The following is a 24,756-nucleotide window of genomic DNA, read 5'->3' as shown; positions in this document are numbered from 1 at the left end:
TAGTATCAGCAGGTCTATTGGAAACCTATAAACAACTGGAAGCAGGGAGGTCAGGCAGATTTCCCCACTCCCTGTCTCCTCCTGTCCTCCACTGCCCCTCGCTCCATTTAATCTAAAATGTGTCTTTTTAAATAAAAAAAATACCCATCTCATAGCCAAATATATCAAGTTTGGTCCAAAATGAGAAGAGGTATCTATAGTAGTGACTTGGGTTCAGTCCTCCTTTTACATTCATATTAATTATTTAGACAAAGGAACAATTAGAGAATTGGGAAATATGCCAAACTGCCTAAACTCTCCCTCTCGAAAGACACAGCAATTCTTTTTGGAGGGTATTTACAAGGTCATCAGTTTACAATCCATGTCTTTATCGATTTGAATCTGATAACATCTTTTCCTTGCGATAAGGGTCTGAATCGGGTAGATTAAATTGAGGACTTCAAAAAGAAAATACACCGTCATTTGAAATAGGACGGTATCTTGTCATTAAAAGGATTGCCTAGCTTCAAAGCATCAGCGCACATTTTGAAGTCAAAATAAAAGCTGTTATTTAAAATGTAAAAAAATGGACTGCTTTGCAATGTTGGGGCTTCAGAAGAGAGGGTAGGAATATGAAAAATGGGGGGGGGGGGAGAGTTCATTCTTCAACTGGCACCACTTCATGTGTGGTTTGAACATTATGTTTTCACACTTAAAGTGAAGGCACTGTGTAAATTCTGAGTTGGCTGCAATAGAAGTGGATATTTGGAATTTGGGTCTTACTTATTTCCTGTTTCCCCAATAAGCATTGGGAGATAATTTGCTTTTCTGTCGTTGATTTTTTTTTATTAAAAATATATATTATTATAATGCACAATGAGCTCATTCTTCTTGCCTGCTACTCTGTAATACCACATTGTGATCCATCCACTCACAACAATCTGTTTAGCAATGTGTTACATTTGTGATGGAACCTTTGTGGGATTATTTCACTGGGTGGAAATTGTAAATGGAAAAATAATGAGCAACCTACCTGTGGCATAATGGCTGTGTGAATCAGCCCAGAGATAATGCAGAATTCAGTGTATGTGTTTTAAAAGAGCAGGAGATTGGTTAAAGTAATAAGGGCATAACATCCCTTGGACAAGAAGGGGCAGCTCAAACCCCAGTGCTGATGAAGGTAGGAAGAACGAGAGAGGAGTAAAAGGGTATGCCTACATCTTGTGCCTCTACCTGTTGTCTTCAGAGCCTGGCTGCAAATATGGGCTTGGATCCTGAGTTGCAGGGAGGGGCGTTGCATGTGCAATGGTAGCCCATCATTTTAATGACGGTTCTGCATTGTTTTCAAATGTGTTTTTTTAATGTAAGCTGCCCTGATATTTTGCAACAGGGTGGCATATACATACTTTTATTTATACATAAATATATACATAAGGGAGGGACGCGGGTGGCGCTGTGGGTTAAACCACAGAACCTAGGACTTGCCAATCAGAAGGTCGGCGGTTCGAATCCCCGCGACAGGGTGAGCTCCCGTTGCTTGGTCCCTGCTCCTGCCAACCTAGTAGTTCAAAAGCACATCAGAGTGCAAGTAGATAAATAGGTACCACTCCGGCGGGAAGGTAAACGGCATTTCCGTGCGCTGCTCTGGTTCGCCAGAAGCGGCTTAGTCATGCTGGCCCCATGACCCGGAAGCTGTACACCGGCTCCCTCGGCCAATAAAGCAAGATGAACGCCGCAACCCCAGAGTGGTCACGACTGGACCTAATGGTCAGGGGTACGTTTATCTTTATTTATATACATAAGGGAAGGAAGGGCCAAGCGTCTTCTTGCATTTTCTGTGGCTGTGCTGGGCAGTGAGCCGTCTCAGCCCTTCTTTGTAAAGGAGAATCACTGGCCAGTCTTTAAAGACACAGCATGGAGGTGGAATGTGCAAGGGGACACCCCCAGAAGCTGTTTTATGTGAAATCCTACGATTGTTCCATCTAGATGAAATCAATAGTTCGAGTTAGTCATAACTAAGCCATAACTTAGTTGGACTAGGGCCGTCGTAGGTAAATGCAGCAATGCTTTCTGTTTTTGATAAGAGGAAAATGCATATTTCATAGCTAAAGCTTTCTTCAACGCTACATGGCATTGAAAGCTCATTCGACTCATCCAATGCAAACCCTTGTCCCTTCAAAATAAAACAAGTTCTCTACATAGAAAGGTGTCAAACCATGATGTACCATGTCAAACTATTGTTCCATCTTGGTCAATATTGTCTGCTCCACTCCAGATTCCAGGCAGAGTTTTTTCCCAGTTCCCTGGAAAAAACAAGGGAGCTGCAAACTTTTTCCACAGGCAAAGGAAAGAGAGTGATACAGTAAACGTGGAGCCCATGTTGTAGAATGAGATTAAATGTGCGGCCCACGTCTGGAATGGCTGAAGGCTTTTGCTTTAGCTCATTTTTGACCCTGTTGGCATTAGGAAGTTGTACATCGGCTATTAGTTTGACATATCCATGCAGTGTGTGTGAGCGGTCTATTCACCTTCCCTTTGAATTACTCCTACAGGCTTACATATTATTTATATAAATGGTATATGGCAAATCCAATCTCTTTTCCCTGTGTGCTATTTTGGTTACATGGTGACTTCATATTTTGAACTAAGACGCTGGATCTTGTTATTATTTAACAGCCACGGACAAAAGCCTCTTGTAATTATAAGATTAGCCGGAGTTACACTGTGTTTTCATTTTGCCTTAAGTCCATGGGTGTGTGAATACATGTGCTCTTTGACCGAAAGCATGATCTGACCTTTTGGCTAGGAATCTGCTGTTAGCCAAAAGGGTTTTCTACTGTTTAAAAGGCTTAAGGAGCAGGGCTGTGGCATTAGGCAGTGTTTACACCCAGTTTCACTGCCAGAGGGGGGAAGTAGGCACAGATGCACACACTCCTTGGAGGGAGGACTGTGTGGATGGTTATATCTGAAGAGGAGGTGGCAGAAAAGGACCACCAGAAGCGGGCTGGAGCAACTCCACTGTGAGGAAAGTTTGCAATATTTGGGGATTTTTCATGTAGAAAACCAGAGAGGAATGTGACAGAAGTGTATGGAAATATGTGTGTTGTTGTGGATAAATAGACCTCTTGCTGTCTCATGATAGTAGAATACAGGGCGGTCCAGTGAACCTGAACTATGGGAGAGTTGTTGGCATCTGTCTCTCTCAAGAGACAATGGATTGTGCCTCTGGGGGTGAAATAAAACTGCTGCATTAGTAGCACTAGTGACCGCCTCAAGGTGCAAGGTTGAGCAGTGTGTATGGAGATCTTGGGCTGCTCAAGCGACCAGGTCCACCCTCCCACCTTGGCCTCTCTGATGTGGTCCAAAGGAAAGCAGAGCAATACATTTGGCACAAGTTTGGCTGCAGGAGTTGCCAGAAGGAGGCATACCAAGTGCCATCCAATCGCCTTAGGGACTCCACTCCGAATTGGTTTAAACCACAGAGCCTAGGACTTGCCGATCAGAAGGTTGGTGGTTCGAATCCCCGCGACGGGGTGAGCTCCCGTTGCTCGGTCCCTGCTCCTGCCCACCTAGCAGTTCGAAAGCACCTCAAAGTGCAAGTAGATAAATAGGTACCACTCTGTCGGGAAGGTAAACAGTGTTTCCGTGTGCTGCTGTGGTTTGCCAGAAGCTGCTTAGTCAAGCTGGCCACATGACCTGGAAGCCGTACGCCGGATCCCTCAGCCAATAAAGCGAGATGAGCGCCGCAACCCCAGAGTTGGTCATGACTGGACCTAATGATCAGGGGTCCCTTTACCCTTTACCTTTACCTACTCCTTAGCCTTTTCTTTTCCTGAAGATGTCCCACAAGGCAGCAGATCAGAGATTTCCTTCTCCTAAATGGGCTACCTTCCCAGGTCAATGACGTATTAGTTGCATCTGCTCAATCCTCTGGAAGAGGGTTTGAGACTCAACTGCTACTCTCATCTTGTTTAGCTGGCCAGTTGAAGCTGTTTCGCAGGGTGTGGCTGTTGTCGCATGCTGATGGCTTCTAGGTGCCACAGTGAGGAGACAGAGAGAGAGCGCATGTGCACTACACAGCCCGCCCTGCACCTGTGGAGTTAACCTGCTGCCTTCAGGTGGACTAGAGGATGCTGAATCATTGTCAGTGTTGAAGTAAGATTCAAGTGCAAGTCTTCTGGGCTTCTGTATGTGGAATAGTGGTGGGAGAGGAAGGTCTTGTCTTTCCTCTCAGGGAGCAATATGACTGACCTTCTGCATCTCTCCTGAATGGGTTTTGCTGTGTTCTTAGGCTCAGAGAAGAAAGTCAGGCAAATTTGATGAGTGAGGCCAGTCTTTCAATACCATCAGGTATCCTTCTAAAGGCTCTTTGCCAGCCTTTGAGGTACTGCCAGGAACAGACACAAAGCAATTGGTACAAAATATCTGAATTGTTGTTCTTGATTTGCATAATTCGCAAACACTCTGTATAATTATTCAAATCAGTCTGTCTGAATTTGGGGGATTGGGATATGGAATCCCTACTACTCTCTAGTGGACAGGTTTGAATTTGTTCCGTAATGTTCATATTTTGAAAGAGCTGTTAAATTCAAAAGTGGAAATGAAGTGATTCAGCCCAAGAAATTATTTATTTATTTTTAAAAAACAAGCCACTTCATTTTCATTGTTTAATATTTGTAATTACATTTGCAAATTTATCTCTATGATAATGTAAATATAAAAATTGGATCCGTTAATAAGACACAGAACATGTAACGCTGCATAAGAGAAACATATGATCATTAGTCCCTTTTCTATTGTTAAGGTAAAACTATTTCCACCATTTGGGTGTTTGAAATTAGAGCAGCCACTCTCTAGAATCTAGATTGTTTCTAGATTGTGCGCTAGAGAGTCTAGTTTTCTGGGGAAAATTGGGAAGTTGGACAAGAGAGATTTAATGGAGTCAGAAATACCGTAATGGTCCTGGCAAAGCTGCCAAGTACTTTCTCCTTTTGTTAGGCAGATTGCTCACTAACAGACCATTAGAAGGTATGGGGCATTTCTTCTTTGGGTTTTGTCATACCAGCTCCAGGCTCTTGTAGTTCAGCAACCCAAGGACTGAACCACTTGGAGATCCACAAGTCTTTGAATCCAGGACAGTCAAAGCTGCTGGTGCCCAGCAACAATATATTCAATTTCAGGGATTTCTTCAGGCTGCTGGTGGTGGTAGCTGACCTCCCACTTTGCTGAACTGGGACTTTCTCTTCAGCAGAGCCACCACCACATATCTGTTTGTGTTGGTTGACTGAGAGGCAATTGCACACCATCCAACATTGCTCTGTAAACAGCAAGATAATATCTGAAAAACAGCATGTCCCTCCACTCCAGTGGGGATGGTGTGATCTAGGTATCTTTTTGAAAGAAGGAAACAAAAGCAGACAGACTGCAATTTACGTTTTGGAGGCTGTGGAGGCTGTGTAAACACCATAAATTTAAAGCACATCACCACCACCCCAGAATTCTGCGAACTGTAGTTTACTTCTCACAGCTACAATTCCCAACACCCTTCACAAGCTACAGTTCTCATGATTCTTTGGGAGGGTGCTATGGGCACAGAGAGTTGAGTTTGGGCTCTGTTAGGATGGTGCCTCACTAGTGGTCTGATGTGAGAGTGGTAAATTTGGGGTGTCCAATGGAGTGTTTAAGCTGCGCCTCCATATAAGCTCAACATGTATATTAGTAAATAAACTGAATATCATAAAATACCAATAAGCCTCCGATGACCTCCTTCAAAAAGAAATCAAACGCCAGTAAGTGCTGAGCAACTTTCTCATCGCTCAAAGTTATGGATGAATGAAACAGTATTTTCACTTTTCTTTCTCCCCCACCCTCTGTCTTTGGAAAGAGAAATATATGCAATTAATGAAGGAAGATGCTTTTATTTTTCCACTTATTTTGGACTGCCAGGTAACAAAATTCAAAGATGTATAGGGTGTGTTAGAGGGATTATTGAAACAGTTGGAGTAATCATTTTGTAAGCTATCTATGGACTGACCTGATATGTTTGCATTTTTCAGGATTAACGTCAATAAACATTTTGCTAGAGGATGAAGTTTAGAGTACTGTATTGTATTCTTCTCTTTTATAGTGCCTACCAAAAGCAAGCTGTTACTTATATTCCCCCAAAAGAACACTCTAATTATATCTGTTACTTGTTAGATTGGAAACAGAAAACAATTACCACTTTTTGCAGAGTGGTTTAACAATCAATCCCTGTATTCAGGGAACTCTGGTAATTGTAGCTCTGTGAAGGAAATAGGGGTCTCCTAACAACTCTCAGCACCTGACGTTGAGAAGACATCTGAAGGCAGCCCTGTTTAGGGAAGTTTTTAATGACTGACATTTTAATGTATTTTTAATCTTTTGTTGGGAGCCGCCCACAGTGGCTGGGAAAAACCAGCCAGATGGGCGGGGTATAAATAAATAAATAAATTATTATTATTATTATTATTATTATTATTATTATTATTCCCCCCCAAGATTTAAAGGGGCAAGATACTGCTTTAAATGTACAGTGGAGATGCGGCCTTAAATGATTGATGTCAATAGTCAGAGTCTACAAACCTCATCCAGTTTTTTCTTTTACATAAAAAAGATTTAATGCAATCTCTCAAGCAAAAGGTCGTAATTTTAACCTGAAATCATAAATATAGACATGTTGGCTTGCATCAAAGCTGGATTTCATTGTGGGCCGTGTCATTTTTCATAGGCACTCACTATAATTTGAATGTTTAATTTTTTTATGTTTAAAACGGTCACTGCCTGATTGCTTCAGCATCGAGGGGGTTTTGTGCCATTTTCTTCCCTAAGCCAACTGGAGATCACATAGTTCAGTGGTTCACAATTACCTAAGTACCGCAGACCCCCTGTTTTTCAAAAGCCAAGCCAAGGCCCCCTTTACTTTTGAAAAATTTGATCTCTCTATGATAGTTTTTGTTACGTGAATGGTGCCACAGACCCACTGAGACCCCTTGACATAGTGAGAATGATGTGCTTATGACACAATATAGCCAATCACATTTGGCTCTATGATGACATCACAGAGATTGTGTGAGGGCAATCTTTTCTGGGTCAACACTCTGAATGACCAGTTTCGCCCCCTTTTTTGCCAAGTACCTCCTGAAAAGGGGACACTCCTTGACTGTGCTTAATGGTTTTAACAAACAGCACCAACACTCCTTTTGGCTCAACCTAGGGAATGCATAACCAACTCTGAAATAGAAGCCTAAGTGGAGTTCAATGGGCAAGGAAGTTACCGTACTTTTCCATGTATAACACGCCCCCGTGTATACCACCCACCGAATTGCTGAAGCGACAGCCAATCAACAACAGCCCTTGCAGCAGCCACCAATAACAATCTCCAACTCGCGGCAGCAACCTATCCCACGGCCCCACAATGCACTACCCATGTATAAGACGACCCCTAATTTTGAACAAAAAAAGTAGTCTTATAACAGTGGTACCTCAGGTTAAGTACTTAATTCGTTCCGGAGGTCCGTTCTTAACCTGAAACTGTTCTTAACCTGAAGCACCACTTTAGCTAAGGGGGCCTCCTGCTGCCGCTGCGCTGCCAGAGCACGATTTCTGTTCTCATCCTGAAGCAAAGTTCTTAACCCGAGGTACTATTTATGGGTTAGCGGAGTCTGTAACCTGAAGCGTATGTAACCTGAGGTATCACTGTACATGGAAAATTACTGTATTTTCTACTATCTGTAGAATATCTGGCACATTATTCATTAAGTTGTTATCCCACTGTTTCCCCAAGGAGCTCATAGCAGCATTTTAACCTCATTATAACCCTGTAAGGTAGAACAGGTTGCGAGGCCATGGTTTTGCCCCAGGCCACCAAATGAGCTTCATTAACTGCATGGGGCTACTGAATATATAGAAGATCAGCACTGTGTAAGTAGCCATTATTTTATGCTGGCATATCTCAGAATAGATATTTAAGGTATGATTAAGGGAGTTGAAGGTAAATGAGGTTCCTTGCCTTTAACATCTGGCCTCTCCCCCCCCCAAAAAAGATTAAGTCTCTTTTTTGCATTGCATTCATTCAGCACAATAAATGGACTTGCCAAGCATATTGTAAGTGTACGGTGCTCAGACTTTATGAAAAGTGAAAAATGTCAGGAATTTTAATCTGCAAGTGGCCACATTAAGTCTTCTGGAGGCTGCACAGCTTTACATAGTTCTCTGTGTAATCCCTCGGTACACTTTGCTATTATTATTGTTTTCTGAAAAGGGGACATCTGACCACCACTAATGTATTGAAGGCAATTAAAAAGGAATATTTTTACTCTTAACACCATTTGTAATGACTCCGGAAATCAAGGTGAATTCAAACATATGAGGTTTGCTTGGTGGCACAAGCAATGTAAAAAGGAAATTTTTGAATAGGATGTATCTGTTTACAAAATCCTTTTCAGCAAAATTAGAGTTTTCAGGATGTTTTTTAAAAAAGCTTGCCACTGAAGTCCTATACCACTTACCTGAAAACAAGTGCCGTGGAGTCGACATGTATAGTGTTGTACTCTGAAGTAGTAATCTTAAAAGCAGAAACCAGATACAGTTGGACTACAAATCCCATCATCCCTAACCACTGGCTGTACTGGCTGGGACTGATGGGAGTTGGAGTCCCAACAACATCTGGAGGATACACATTCCCCACCCCATATATGATGGCAATAGAATTCCCCTGTAGTTTTTGGAAGATTACAAAAGATCCAGAGAGACTGGATCAGAAGGAACAAATTTAGCAGAGTTCTGCTACCAAGTTCGCAAGTTCAGGGCCAGTGCAGCGAAATGTCTGTTTGTGTTTCGAAGGGGAAAATATACTTAAATATTTAAAAGATTGAGGCCTTGTAGTGTTATGATGTTTTAAGCTACCACTTTGTAGCAGTAGTTCTTGTTGACGGCTTCTGAGAGGAGAGAGATACAACATCTCTTTATGATTTTGTTAGGTGGGGCCTCGATCAGGTAAATTCAGTCTGATTGGTCTGGGTGGCAGCAAGTTCTGATTGGCTGGAGGTTCCTGTCAATTGGGGGTTAACTGACAGTGCGGAAGACGGTTGAGTGGAGCATGGAAGTTGGTTTGGATGATGCAACAAGCTGCGGTTAAGCAAAAGCTTCCAAATCACCCCCTTACCCCATGGTTGTGCTAGAGAAGAGGAGAGCACAAGATCCTGAGTCATGTAAACACTTGTTTACATCATTCTAAACTGTGGTTTAGCCTGATGTCCAAATGCAGCCATTTGCTACTAGTAGTCATAATGGCAATGCTATTTATAGGATGCCTCTGACTGCCACCTTCTGGCAAATTGTATCATGAGGGGGCTATTGCCCTCATGTCATGGTTTTCCTATCTGGTTGTCTGCTGTGAGAAATAGGGTGGTCCTTTGTTCGGATCCAGCAAGGTTCTTCTTATATTCATACCACCAAATCTCTGGCAGGATGAAGTCCTGGTGGTGCATCCACTGAACCCCCAAACCTAAGAATGCTCAGTAGTTCATTCTGTTGCGAATCCTTATTAGAAAGCAACAAAGAAAACTTCCTAATAGACATGTAGTACCCCAGCAGGTCTTCCAAGTTGGTTAGCGCTTCATAATGCCAAAATCCCTTAAAAACCAGTTGTAGTATAAAAAGAGGTCAGATCCCACTACTAAACATATGCACATTGTCCCTGCTGGGAACAAAATTTAATTTGTCTCTAAGATGGGAAATTAAGACACAAAAGAACCCATACTGGATGTTATCATTAACAACTTTATTTTAATTGAGAAAGAATAAAGCCAGGAACATAGGAAGCTGCCTTACACCGAGTCAAGCCATTAGTGTTGGAATTGGGGGGTCAAAAGGCCAGCTGGCTCAGCCCCAGCTGGAGCGTCTCCCTTCAGCCTTGCTGCTGCGGAGATCCCTCAACCACTGCTCCGATGTGATCAGTGACTCAAGCTTGCAGACTTGAGCACACTTTACTCAGCAGTGTAAACTGCACAACAGAAGAGGCTTGAGGCTGTAGACACATACTAAACTAAGCATTTATTATACATAAATCAGGACAAAGAAAACATGGCATCTCTCCTTGCGGTCTTCTCGGAGAGAGACAGAAAAGCAAAAGCTGTACAGAGCGGAAGTTCTGCTCACGCCAGCAATCTGTGCTGGAATGTAAACAGACATGTGACACGCAACAATCCCATGTCTGCAGCAAAGGGTGGAATGGAATCCCCAACAATCAGTCCATCTAGCTTATTCATCATTGCCTACACTGACTGACAGTGGTTCTTCAGGGTTTCGGATGGGGGTTTCTCCCACCCCTACCCTGGAGATGCTGGGGTTTGAACCTGGGACCTTATGCCTGCAAGGCAAATTCTGCACCGCTGAACTTGCAGGGAGGTAGTTGCTCCTGCAGTCAAATCAGGAAAGTTTATGCTCACTGAGCTGATGCCTAACCTGATGCTAGCGTAGGCTGCTGAATTCAATGGGGAGACCTTCCATTCCACAACCATACATTTGTACTATGCTGGCTGCAGCACCCTCCTGACAAATTTTATGATCACTGCTAAAGATTATTGCCATGTTTTGTTTTGTTTTGCTCAATCTAGATTTGTTGGCATTTTTTTGTTGTAACCAAAATGTACTAAAAGCAAACCATTTGGCTAAGCTTTGTAATGTGTCCTTATGTGACTTGGTTCGGCGGGACGGCAGATGTGTTATTTATGCAGGAAAAGTTGGAACTGAAATAAGGCAAAGAAAGAGTCCTAGTATACATTATTTATTAGTCCTGGTGCTTTAGAGATTTTTTATTATTTTTTTAAGTATTTTGTTGCCTTGTATTCAGCTGAATCACATCTGACACGCCATGGGGGGAAAAATCCCAAAGCAAATTGGTTCTTACAAGGCAGGTTAAAGGTGCTTGTCAGCTTTCTTTATAAAAGTCTTAAAACCAATTAGCTTTTCACAATTCTGAAAAGAGGTTAGAGTTGCTGTGCTTGCTTAATTTGTTACAGAGGTATATAATTTTTCTTTCACTTTTTTCTTTTAAAAAGCTTAATGATGTTTACATGGTTTGCCTGCAGATGGCTCATGATATTTCAAATGTATGCAATATATAGTCTTGCAGATGAGGGGGGCAAGGTAGAAAATGGAAAGGTAAATGCCTTCTAAACCCATGTATGTCTAAAATGACTGTACATTTCTTCTGTGGAACTCAAGGCAGGGTGTATGTAGTATCCCATCCAGGGATCAACTGGATTTCTGTTCTCATCCTGAAGCAAAGTTCTTAAACCCAGGTACTATTTCTGGGTTAGTGGAACCTGTAACCTGAAGCGTCTGTAACCTGAAGCGTATGTAACCTGAGGTACCACTGTATACACACACACACACTCTCTCTTGGTGTTCCTCCCATTCAAGTGTCAAATAACCCTTCCTTACAAAACTTGGTCACAATCCACCAGGAACTTCTGTGAAAACCACACTGAAATAAATGAGATCTATAGGAGTGTTATAGAAATATACGCAGCCCTGGATCAGTATTGAGACCTGTGCTTTTTAACTTGTGCATAAACGATCTAGAGTTACGAGCGAGCAGTGAGGTGAAAGCCAGGTTTGCTGTTGACACTAAGTTGTTCAGGGTCGTTGAAACAAAAAGAGTCTGTGAACTTGGAAATGACCTCTCCAAACTGAGTGAATGGGCAGTAAAATGGCAAAAGCACTTCAGTGTCAACAAGTGTAAAGTGATGCATGTCAGGGCAAAAAAATCTTAATTTCACATATACACTCAGGGTGTCTGAACTGGTGCTGACTAACCAGGAACGAGACCTTGGGATTATAGTAGTGGCTCGATGAAGACATTGACCCAGTGACGGCTGTGAAAAATGCAAATTCCATGCCACAGGTTCCCTGTCCACGAATTAGTGTTTGCGATTGAAAAGAAATGGATGATGGAAGAAAAATTATAGTTTTTACTATGATGCAGTGATCTGGATAAAGTAGCTGTAAATGGTGGCTGTTTAATGACATATAAAGTCTGTGAAGTCCGGTACAGTAGAAGGTTAAGGCTATGTAGCCCCAAGTCCAATGTGAGCTCCTTGGGGCTTACTTCTAAGTAGACATGCTTTGGCATGACCTAGTTTCAGCTATCATTCTATTTATATGGCATTAGGCTACCAAGATAGCAATTGCTTTCTCATTAGTCAAACTTTCTCTTAAAGATAATTTTATAATCCGATGTTAAAATAAAAAGCAATGGAAAAGTAGCTTAGCATTGTATTACTCATCTTAGATGTCACTCTTGAGCTTTTAAATAGACTCTCGCCTGTTCTTCATTGCATTGCAAGTAACAGCAAAAAAAAACCAAAACCATTAAAAAAATACCATTCCTGAAATGTAAATTTTGATGTGAAATTTCAAAGAAGATCTGAATGATGTGTAGAGGGGCTCTGAAGGGATTATAGAAAAGGACAGAACTGTGTGCTATTTAAAGCCGCAGCATATTACAAAAGGAGATTGTATAATGCGTTACCAGCTAGGGAAAAATCACAATAAAGCAAATGTCCTATGTACCCTTGCTATGTAGGACAACTTTTACCAAGAAAACCATGTGTTTTATCTCATAAAATGTTTTTTTTTTTTTGAAGAATTGCTATTCTAAGCATCTGTCTTTATGGTATTGTAATTTATTTCATATCTAGATTTCAAATATTTTTTTTCTCATGGAAAAAATGACAATTCTATGTTTTTTAAATTTTTGTTTGGTACTTTATGGCTAGATGCTGGTCTACAGAAAGCTTTTTAGACCCCAGCACCCCACTTTTTGCCTCACTGCAAAATGGGACTCACTTTTGCTTCTTCCTGGTAAATTTCTAAGGAACCCTAGTCCTAGGGCACAGGCTAATTTTACTCTAGAATGTACCCAGAGTGTCTGAATAGGATGTATGGAATGTGTATTTTTCTACAATGAAAAAAAAAAAATGTTTGGCCTTCCATTCAACTTCCACCTCCTATTAATGGCGTCTAGTCATGGTGGCTGTGTTTAACCTCCACTGCTGGAGGAAGTACCGTATTTTTTCATGTATAAGACGCCCCCCATGTATAAGACAACCCCTATTTTTTTGAACCCAAAATTAAGAAAATGAATCCCTAAAATAGAAGTGAAAATCTGGATGATTGGCGATGGCATGTTGCTGATCTTTTGGGGGGTGATTGCCCTCAAAGTTTCCAGCATGAGGTGCATGCAGTTCACTGAGGTGCAGAAGCAAAGGCAGCAACTGGGGCACCACACGCTCCCCCTCGGTGGCAGCTGCTGCCTTTGCACTCTGCGCTGGGCCATGCCATCAAGCAAACTGAGCTGAGGAAGGCGGTGAGCGGGCTGGGCCAGGGTGGGAGTTTGAGAGGGGAAGAGGGGGAAAAGGAAAGAAGGGCAAGGAGAAGTAGCTGAGGCAGCTCTCAGCAGCGGCGGTGGCAGCTGCTCTCGATCCGGTGGTTGAGCCAGCAGAGGCTTCAGGAGGCGAGCCAGTCGCCAGCATGCAGCCCGGAGAGGGGGAGAGAAAGGGGGAATGGCAGCAGGAGGGACCGCCTCAGACCGCCCAAGCCAAAATCCCGGACATATGCTTTAAAATTCTGTCAAATTTTTTTTGACAGATATAATAAGACAAAAACCAAAAAGTGAAGTGAAAAAGGAATGGGAGTGCCTAAATGAATACCTTAAAAGCCAAGGTTCGAGGACAGAAATCTGGCTGAGTCTGGAATAACCTTGTGAAGTGAAAGGATAAGAAAGAGGAATTTATATCTAGATGTTAGGATAGAGATGATCAGGAAAACAGGAAGATACAATGAGAGGTAAAGGAGGTGATGTGGGATTGGTGGAAGTCAATGTTTGTTTTCCTTTTTAGTATTTATATTATTAATTTGTAGGATTGGATTTGGTTTTTTATATGCTTGGTTTTGTGTATTGTTATTTTTCATGGTTTTTTGTTGTTATGTGGAAAATACCAATAAAAATTACTATTTTTAAATATATATATATATTTTAAAAATTCCCCCAGGTGCCCACGTTCTGTGTTCAAGGCGACCCTCAATTTTTTACTAGTTTTTTTATAGCAAAAACCCATGTCTTATACACAGAAAAATACGGTATACCTCTGAATTCCAGTTGCTAGCAGTCATAGAATCATAGAATCATAGAATCATAGAGTTGGAAGAGACCACAAGGGCCATCGAGTCCAACCCCCTGCCAGTCGCAGGTAGAGAGAGTGCTGTTGTATTCAGATCCTGCTTTTCAGCTTCCCGTAGGGATCTGTTTGGCCATTATGATGCTGGAAAAGATGGGCCATTAGCCTGATCCACCAGGGCTCTTCTCATGGAAACGGCGGCCCTCCAGGTGTTGGTAGGACTCCAGCTCCCATCTTCCCTGACTATTGGCCATGCTGACTGGGGTTAATGGGTCCATCTTCTGTAGGACTGCCGGTTCTGCTTCCTTGGTGTATAGGTGTATCATACGAAGCGATATTTGGAAAGACAGAAGCCTTGCTTGGAGAAATGATCTGTTTTGCACGGCAAATGCGAGCGAATCCTGAATTGGAAGCAGCACCTAGGGTTAGATTTCCAAAGGTTAGGTTCACACTTGGGTGCCTCCCTTTAATTGAATTCCAGCAGAAGATAGGATTCAAAAATGCATTATGACCTTTTAAAAATTTACCTATTCAGCATTTATTAATTCCAAAGCGTGGCTTAAGTGGCCTCATTCTTCAGATAGACATGACCTTGAGTGCTTCACAGAAATAAGGGTTTCAATAAAATAATGAAGGCAACAACAAAAGAGGCAAGAGATCAAGTGGGAGCCTGAAACAAATACATGAAATAGCAATGACAAAGCAATGCTGGGAGCAAAAGCATGCAAAGCTTCTAACGATCCTCTTTGTGCTTTGTAGTAGCATGTAGCAGAATATCCTTTCCCTGTAAAGTAGATGATGGGAGACCTTTCCTTCAAGGTGGGAAACCCAGTTTGCCACGCTTTCCCCTATACCTTTTACAGCCACTAAACATTTGTACATCACTACTGGGAAAACCATAGCTTCCCAGTAGTGATGTACAAATGTTTAGTGGCCATAAAATGTATAGTGGTTTTCCAAGTAGTGATGTATGGAATTGAGAGCTGGACTATAAAAATGGCTGATTGCCAAAGAATTGATGCTTTTGAATTATGGTGCTGGAGGAGACTTTTGAGAGTCCCATGGACGGCAAGAAGATCAAACTGATCCATTCTTAAGGAAATCAACTCTTGAGTGCTCCCTGGAAGGACAGATCCTGAAGCTGAGGCTCCAATACTTTGGCCACCTCATGAGAAGAGAAGACTCCCTGGAAAAGACCCTGATGTTGGAAAAGATGGAGGGCACAAGGAGAAGGGCACAGAGGACGAGATGGTTGGACAGTGTTCTTGAAACTACCAACATCAATTTGACGAAACTCCGGGAGGCAGTGGAAGACAGGAGTGCCTGGCGTGCTCTGGTCCATGGGGGTCACAAAGAGTCGGACACAACTTAACGACTAAACAACAACAACAAACATTTGTACAAGGGGAGGCACCCTCACCACACTTAGTGTTAACTTCTCCCACGGCAAGCTGTGGGGACCAAAACAAAAAAGAGAGAGAAGAAAACCTCATTCTGCAACTGTTCATCGTGTTTGAAGTAGGGAAATTTCCCACTCTGAACATTTAAAGTACGGAATGTGCTACCAGAAGATCCACAGAATCATAGAATTGTAGAGTTGGAAGGAATCACAAGGGCCATCTAGATCTTTTGCTTGAGGTGGGGTTTGAACCCACAATCAAGAGTCTCATGCTCTACCTTCTGAGCTATCCATGGATAGTGATGGCCACCAACTTGAATAGCTTTAAAAGGGGATGAGAGAAAGTCATTGAGGATAACAGTCAGTAGTCGCAATGGCTTTGTAGCACCTGTAGTGCCAGAGGCAGAGGGGGGCATCTGTATTCCAGGGTCTGGAGGTTCCTTGAGCAGGAAAGTGCTATTTGCCCTTATTTGCTGCTTGTAGGCTTTACTCGTTGGCCTCTGTGAGAGCAGAATGCTTAGGGCCACTAGCCTAATCTGCTAGCAGTGCTTTTTTATGTTATAGAACACTTAATTAGTTAGTGCCTGTGCCATCTCCACTACGCTTTCCCTGGAGCATATACGACTGTTTTAATTATATAAAGGGGAGAGTTGTAAACAGGTAAGATACATGAGGGGAAGGATGAGTATTTGCTACTATCCTGTTCCTCATTGGGAAGCTCAGAAACACTTTTTTGGGGGGTCTCCCTCCAGGTGTTGGTGCACACCCACTTGCTTCATGGTACTATGGCTACATGTGACCCCATACTGTTTTTTGCCATAGATTTATGTTCCAGCACTGAAGAGGAAAGCACACAGCTTAACGCTACATTTCAGTTTTTGAAAAAGAATGGAAAAAAGGAGACAGCTTGGAAAGAGGAAAGATTCATAAGGGGCTAGGAAAGTATTGCATAAGAGGGGTGGTTTCTGATTTTTAAAAATAATTAATAATACTTTTTATCACTTTGTAGCCCTCTCAAAGGAGCTTACAAAAGATCCTTACAATAAAAATCACATTCAGGCCTGTTATCCGAAACAGAAATAGCATGATGTCCCTGTGGTGTGCCGAGATTATTCAATTAGAGGTATATGCATGCAAAAAGTCCCACATCTTATCCTTGGCATTCTCCAGGTAGGTCTGGGAATGTCCTGTGTCTGAACTCTTGGAGAGCTGCTTCTGGTCAGTATTGACAATGCTGAGCTAAATGGACCAATGGTTTTACAGTGAAAGGCAGGCTCCTATGTTCCTATATTGTTCTTTTGTAACCATGTGGGGCAGCTCTCCTAGAACGGCTTGAACAGCAAGGAGAAAAGTCACTATACAATTGTTGATGTGAACGCATCTGTATAATCCTTTTGGTACTACAAAGTTCAGATGAAGAAGATAAGTAGCTACAGCAGGTGGAAGGATGAGGCAGAATTATTATTATTATTATTATTATTATTTTATATTGGCAGGGAGCGCATGACACTGCTCTGGCATTTGCAGAAATAAAAAAAAATGATGATTTTTTTAATGGACAGTGCAATTTGTGAGTTTCTACCTGTCATGCCAAAATTCAGGCAAAGCCACTCCCAAGCCATGTTTTAGTCAACCAGTTTGATTCAAAGTGCCCCCCAGCATCCAAGCATCAATGAAGATGGCCTCCCCCACCTCGGGAAGCCTTGTGCTAAGTTTGACTACAGGCAGAGTCATGCCATGGTCACATTTCAGTCCGCCATCTTAATTCCAAATGGCAGCTGGTCAACAATTACTATAATTTTTCTCAAGGCAAAGAGGTGCATCTTCAGCATGCGAGGGAAACTATATAACTATATAATGAAGGTGCTTGACACACGTCTGTGAGCCTTCAGATTGGCTCAGGAAATTTCCCCACAGTCTTTCCTGCCAGGAAAATTCCCAAGACAGATAGAAAGATGTATTCTCTTGTGAAATACATTATCTTCTAAGTGGTTTGCCTTCTCTCCATCTGTTCTCCAAAGGTTTCATTGCCTCTTGAGATATTGTTGTCAAACAAGGGTTCCTTACTGGAGGAGGCGGTCCAGGTTGTTGACTAGTAGTAGGAGGTTTTATCATATAACACCAATCCTGGCACAACTGCATTAGCTGCCATTTAGCTTCCAGGCTCAAATCAATTCACTGGTTTTGACCTATGAAACCTTATGTGTTCAGGACCCCAGTACCTTAGAGATAGCCTCCACCCACTGGATCCTCCAAGGGAGGTGCAGATGTTGGCAACACAAGACTCAGCCTTCTCTCTCTCTCTCTCTCTCTCTCTCTCTCTCTTAATTTCATCTTATTAATATAATTTTAATATAAGACTCAGCCTTCTCAGTGATAGCTCCCTGACTGTGGAATGTTCTCCCCAGAGAGTTGTACCTGCCACCATAATAGTCATAATCCATACTGAGACCTGGTGGTAGTAATTGATGATGACAACAATGTTAGGGGAGAATGGTGAAGATGGGCAGGGCCTAAATTTTTGGCATATGTCAATAAATCCAAAACCCCCAATAGTTCAATTAAGTTTGTGGAGAGGGTTTATTTTAGAAGATTAGGATAAAGTGATTTCTCAACGTCTTGGATTGTGATCATAAAAGATGCATCACATGAATTAATGTAGGGCATTATCTTCCCCTTTCCTTTCCCTCCTTTCTTATCCACTTTAGTTCCTCCCTTCCTTTTGTATCAGTTTGTTTAAAAGGTGGGCGGGGCAGTGATGGAAATACTCTTCCAGTTTCCATCAAATAAGATGCCAAACCCCAAATACGGCTTTGAACTACCTCAGGTCACTTCTGGACAACTTGTTTCCTGAGCATTCACATCCAGATTTATTCAAACAAAGCTTTCTGGGAGGTAATACAGTGTTGGCTGCTAATTGAGTATTTATTCATTTTGATTTGCTTGTGGGGAGATAATATGATGTCAAGGGACGCAGGTGGTGCTGTGATCTAAACCACTGAGCCTCTTGAGCTTGCTGATCACAAGGTCAGCAGTTTGAATCCACACGACGGGGTGAGCTCCCATTGCCCTGTTCCAGCTCCGGTCAACCTAGCAGCTCAAAAGCATTCCGGCACAAGTAGATAAATAAGTAGCACTGTGGCAGGAAGGTAAACGGTGTTTCCATGCACTCTGGCTTCCGTCAGGTGTTTCGTTATGCCAGAAGCGGTTTAGTCATGTTGGCCACATGACCTAGAAAGATGTGCAGACAAACGCCGGCTCCCTTGGCCTGAAAGTGTACATGAGCACCGCGCCCCATAGTTGAATTCGACTGAACTTAACCATCCAAGGGGTCCTTTACCTTTTTTTACCTTTTAATATGATGTCACATCAAGCAATTGTCCCACGATTTTCCAGTGCATTTTCCTGTCACTTTCCTTACCTCAAAAAATCCATTTTGGGGGGAAGCAAGTTTGTTGCACAAGATCACCAAATCCCTGTTCAGCTGTGGAACCTGAATTTGCTAGTATGCAGTTGAATCCCACATGCTAAATAGCAACTGTCTGGAAGTGCCCACAGTAGGAAAAAAACATGAAAGCTTTCTGGGTTCTACTGTTTCTTGCATGTTGCAATTTAGCAAAGGAAAATTCATGGGCTGTAATATGAATGCATGCTGTGCACAGAATCATAACAGCTATTTTTGACTGAGGGACAATAGAAATGAGGCTGGATGTTTCATGCTTCCAGGTGAGCATTGAGAGTTTCATCTCACCTTGTTAATGCCTGTGGGATGGGTACTATGCTACTCCCACAGCAGGGGTTATTCTCTGGTACAGAGGCACGATGCACTGAAAGCTTCTGCTTTTTAAAATGTATAAAGAACCTTTTTTTTTTGGCCTCTGTTCTCATACATTGCGGGACTCCAGCAAGTATCTGTGGACCATCTTACTAGGAAATGGGCACTTTAAACTCTAAAGATAGTTCCTCACATATGGATATTGAGGACAAGCTATCCCCTCCATCTTTCTTCTTAAGGAAGAAGTGTAGTGACCCTCATAAAGCAAATGGCCCCAACTGCAAGTCCTGAATGGATTGGGTCCAGGATATTTAAGTATGCCTCCTCCCGTACCAACCTGCTCATTCTGTAACATAAGGTGGAGAGCTCCTTCTCTGTATCCCGTACAGAAAGAGAGACACGGTTGATGGTGACAGATGATATGATCTTCTCTGCCTAATCACTGTGAGACAGGTGGGAGCAGGAGGCCTGCTCTGTGAAAGTTCCCAGTGCAGCTGGCAGTTCCAGTACATTGTCATCGTTGGTGAAGGCTATCCTAGCTTCATGCTGCAGGATAAAGAGGCACAAGTTGGGCGACTTGAGAGTACTGTGCTAGGAACAGCCAACATTCTGACATGTTGGACAGCACTAGGCAAAGCTTTTTGATATTTTAATTTCAGGAAAGTATTTTTAAAAAGCATAGGAGAAAATCATGGATTTTGAACGCAGCTCATGAACCTTAGCAGCGATGATGAATAACAGCTAGCTCCGAATTAGCTTTGAGCTCATGGTGGGGCAAGGCTGAGTGAGGCTGGGTCATATTCATGTTCAGGCTAGAAGGCGTTAAAATCGCAGAGCTCGCTGCCAGTTTGGAACTTAATTGGGGATCCCAAGAGATCAGCTGGCATCATAAAACATTTGCATCAAGAGTTTTCTCAGAACATTTCACTCTATTAACAAATAATAACACTGGTTTTTCTCAGTGCACCATGCTAATGTGCGACTTGAGCAATGCGCCTTAGCTCCACATCAGAAGGCAGAAGCCTTTATTTCAGGCAGTACAGTTCCAGATTGTCACCTTTGGGTTGAAATTTTTGACCTAGCAATCAGTGGGTGTCGGATACCACAGTTTTACATTTGATTAGAACTTGTGGGATTGCAGTTGATTAACAGCAGAGTGGACTTGACTTGCTCAGGGAGATGGTCCATCTCCAGCAAATGCCTTAATCGCCTACAATAAGCCCTAGGGGGAAATGGCCACGGCAAGAAGCCAGATGAATCTGGCAGGAGACACATCCTTGCACTCAGTCACTTAATTAAGTAAACTGAAATTTTAAAATTGGCTGTTCCCAAAAGCACACATTCTCCGGTCATTATTGGCATTTTGGATTGCCTCACTGCCTTACATCAGGTGTGGGCAGGGGGAAGATCAGCACCTACACGGTAGGTTTCTGGGTGAATTGCAGTAGATTGGCAACACTTTCTCACTCCCAGTTGTCTAACAATAGCAGCAACTGCTAGGCTGCTAGAATTAAGCCAGCCTGAAGGAAATTGAGGAGTGGATCTTTGTTTGAAAGGACTGAAAGCACGATTATGGAATTGGAAACAAATTATTGGGCTTAGTATGCACCCAGAGGCACCATGTTCTTTAATTGTAAGGGTGTGTCCATATTCCTCCTGAGTCTCTTCTTTTCCCTTGGCTCTGGGTGTTATACCTCAGGGCAGAAGCAGCTTGCTAGGTGGAATGGGACTGGTACACTACTTCCTGGCAGGTAGGTCACTGTTGCATACTGGGAGGGAGAGGGCCAAGATGGTGGGGAGGTCAGCATGGTGTAAAAGCACTGGCAAGGAGTGCTGGCCTGGCTCTACTGGTGCATGTTCAATGTGACAACCTCCTTTCCAACATTCCCCTCTCCTGGTGTCAGCGACTGGACAGAGGAGGAATGGTGGAGACTGCCTCCCCATCCTGACCCTTCCAGGGAGGAGGGAGAGGAAGACAGTATAGATTTACAACAGTGGTTTTCAGAGGGTCACAGATGAGGTGGAAAAGGTGGGAAGGAACTAGAGCAGCAGCTGGCTAACAGGGTGTCATTAGAAAGCATCCCAGACCCTCGATTTCCCAGAACCTGGCAAGCCTTAACAGTAGGAGAGCAAAGAGCTTAAAGACTGAGGGCACGTAGCAGCACCCAAATGAGGAAGTGGGAAAGACGGGGGTGGACATTCACTTGGGACAATGCCATTATCCAAGAGGATAATGGGTTCTATAGCCTCTCTATGTAAGTATTGAAATAAAAAAGGACGGTAAGAAGCTTTCCCTTGTCTTTATACTTCCTGGGAAACCAGCCGGTAGCCGCTGACAGCATCCTGACACCTGGTAAGCAATCAAGTGGCCCACCTGCTGAGATGCTAGTATACCACTTAAGCCTTAGAGCTCTAATTAAAAAACAAAGTAGCCTGAAGTCTGCTCACTACTGGCTTACAGGACATTATCAAAAGAAAACAAGTATCTAAATAATTCTAGGTCAGGCAATAATTTATAAATCTCAAAGATTACATGCATCTGCCCAGATTCCTCTTGATGTTTGCAAGGTATGGATGATACTTGAAATGTGATAGATAGAGTGCTATGTATTGGGGAAATTTGGGCATCGTTCTAGGTACACTAGATGCTTAAAGAGGTAAATGTTTTATTTCCCACACTTACTATTTAGCAAGATTGTTTAGGCTGCATCCTCAATCCAATCAAATGAAAACTATATAGAAGAAAAAGAAGTGAAATTGCGTCATACAAAGAAAAGATTAAAAACCAAAAAGGTATTGTGCAAAAATTGGAAGTGTAATCAGAATGAGCAAAAATGGTGCATTTGGCTTAGCAAGTTACATTTAAGGTCTAAGAGGATTTTCCTGAAAACAAACAAACTGGATATTTTTAACGGTATGAAATATTAGAAGTAGAAAGTCTGCTTGGCGGTCAGTTGTATCTCTAGATAATGAAGGTCTGAGATATGTACCCATGAGAGAGAGAAAGATATTGCACATTCTTTGCATCTGACATCATAAAAGGAAATTTGGGGAAAATGAACACACCTGGACAGTTCTCTCTTCAGGACATGCATCTGAAAAATGAAACCAAATTGAGAGACCAAAGTTGAGAATGAACTAATAAATGAGAGCAGAGTTATTCCAATAATTGCAGCTAATCATACACTCACCCATCAGCCATTTGTGGGTTGGAGAAGATGAAAAGAAAGCTCCATCCCAAAAAGCAGGTAGAGATCCTGAGTTGTATTCAAATAAGTTTTACTCAGAGTAGACCTGCTGAAATTAATGGACCCAAATTTGCCATGCTTATTAATTTCAGTGGGCCATAATTTCCGGAATGCCCACAGGGCATGATGTAGTCCTTACGGAGTACCTGAACACACTGCAATGATTTTTTAAAAAAATCATTAAATAATTGAAAGTGCCTTGGGAAATTGTCGCGCTCAGCTTTAGGGGGAATTGTTGACCCAGAAGGGAGAATGGAAGCAACCAGCCACATCCTCAACTTGAGAAGCTTGGCTGCTTGACAGCCACTTGAAGATGCTGTGTCCTTAGAGAGTCAAGCTCTCTTTGTCATCACTACTGCCACCCAGTGGGTGCAATCATATGTGATTAAGTGATCTTGGTGGCTACTGGTGCATTTTCCCAAGTCTTATTGGCTGTGGCTTCTCCTGGACCAGGATAGCCTTGCTATGGTGATCCACACTTTGGTAACCTCCCATTTAGATTACCGTAGCATAATCTCCATGGAGTTACCCCTGGAAGTGCAAGCATGAGAGACAAGATTTGTATATTGTATCAGCAACAATATCAGACGTCAGCAGGGTTCCCATTAAGAAGATCACACGTGTTGTTTAACGTGGACACAGCCAGTGGAAGTGTCAGGAGAGGGGAAGGATTTGTATTTTGTCAACAGCCACAGTAAGGGTGGCAAACTTACGTAGCTTCTCCAGCAGAGGCAGAAGGGAAGATGACTATCATTTCCACAGCCAGTGCTCCTGAAAATACTAATTGTCCACAGAGTGACTCAAATATACAAAAAACACAGTGTACTAATAACTAACTTGTGGAGTTTCAGTAAAGTAAATTAATAACAAAATGAAATTGCCACTGTTCCAAGAAATATGTTCTCACTTTGCAGTTATTTTAGCTGAGCAATCTTTGGCAAAGGATACAGAGTTTGATAAAGTGATCAAGTCCAGGTTTTTTGGGGGGAAAATGAAAGGTGGTTAAAAAATATTATTAACATCATAAATGCAACACTTAATATGTGTGGGACTACCCTGGTGAATGTAAATTTGAATACTGAAGACATTTTTGGCATGTGATGTTGGTGCTTTTCTGTTAGTATAGTTTGCCATACCAAAATAAATACCCCAAGCTCTATAATTGGAAAGATGTATTATTTAAAATGGACATGGTTGAATATATGCCTCACTTCTATTTTAATGAGGTTTAGATTTAGACTCTCTTTAGATGTTATATTATCCAGCAAGACTAATGGTGCCCTTTGGTTGTTCCTTCGCTGGTTTAAAGTCTGGTTTAAAGACAATAGGCATCCAGGCGCAACTGGATCCTGTGGAGATAGGTCATCAGGCATGATCCCCCTTCTCCCTCCATGAGTTTAGCTTGTACCATTTCACCATAGACATGTTTCGCATGGGGCTACCTTTGAAGGTGACTTGAAAACTACAATTAATCCAGAATGCGGCTGCTAGACTGGTGACTGGGAGCAGCTAGCGGGACCATATAACAGCGGTCCTGAAGGATCTTCACTGGCTCCCAGTATGTTTCCAAGCACAATTCAAAGTGTTGGTGTTGACCTTCAAAGCCCTAAATGGCCTTGTCCTGGTATACCTGAAGGAGCATCTCCGCCTACATTGTTGAGCACAGACACTGAGGTCCAGGTCTGAGGGCCTTCTGGAGGTTATCTCCCTGCAAGAAGTAAAATTACAGGGAATCGGGAAAATGCCGTTTCAGTAGCCATACCCACACCTTGTGGAATGCCTTTCTGGCAGATGCCAAAGAGTTAAACAGCTATAAAAAAATTCATAAACATCTGAAGGCAGCCCTGTTTCAGAAAGCTTTTCATGTTTGTTTCCCCCCTGTATTTTTCTTGGAAGCCACCCAGAGTGGCTGGGCAACCCAGTCAGATGGGTGGGGGTATCAGAAATATGTTGTTGCTGTTGTTGTTGTGAATGTGTTCATCATATACTGAGAATGAACTTCCTGCAGTCAGTTTATATCTGGACAGATGTTTCACTGTCCATTAATACTGCCATTATCTTGCCTTCCTCCATTTTCAAAGTCTTTCCTTGAATTAAAAAACCCTTTATGGGAGTTTGTTCATATTCACCCTTGGCACCTCTTCTGGTTCC

At 42.5% G+C, this 24,756-nt stretch overlaps 1 protein-coding gene and 1 long non-coding RNA gene across 4 annotated transcripts in view; one reads left to right on the top strand and one right to left on the bottom strand.

The window, feature by feature from the left end:
• Window positions 1-24,756, top strand: part of SLC24A4 (solute carrier family 24 member 4) — a 114,925-nt gene that overhangs the window by 26,078 nt on the left and 64,091 nt on the right. The gene's annotated exons all lie outside the window — the stretch shown is intronic.
• LOC310707244 lies at window positions 14,253-24,756 on the bottom strand. Of its 2 annotated transcripts, none has more exons than XR_014526403.1 (5): window positions 24,735-24,756; window positions 22,424-22,452; window positions 22,041-22,089; window positions 19,695-19,903; window positions 14,253-14,602 (listed from the first exon to the last, which is right to left on the bottom strand). It is a non-coding gene; the product is annotated as an uncharacterized lncRNA (long non-coding RNA). The 2 variants fall into 2 exon arrangements; XR_014526404.1 differs by lacking the exon at window positions 24,735-24,756 and adding an exon at window positions 23,319-24,326.

The sequence above is a fragment of the Podarcis liolepis genome, assembly GCF_965112155.1.
Source record: "Podarcis liolepis genome assembly, chromosome: 1".
NCBI classification, from domain to species: domain Eukaryota; kingdom Metazoa; phylum Chordata; class Lepidosauria; order Squamata; family Lacertidae; genus Podarcis; species Podarcis liolepis.
This window is presented reverse-complemented; position numbering and strand designations above follow the sequence as displayed.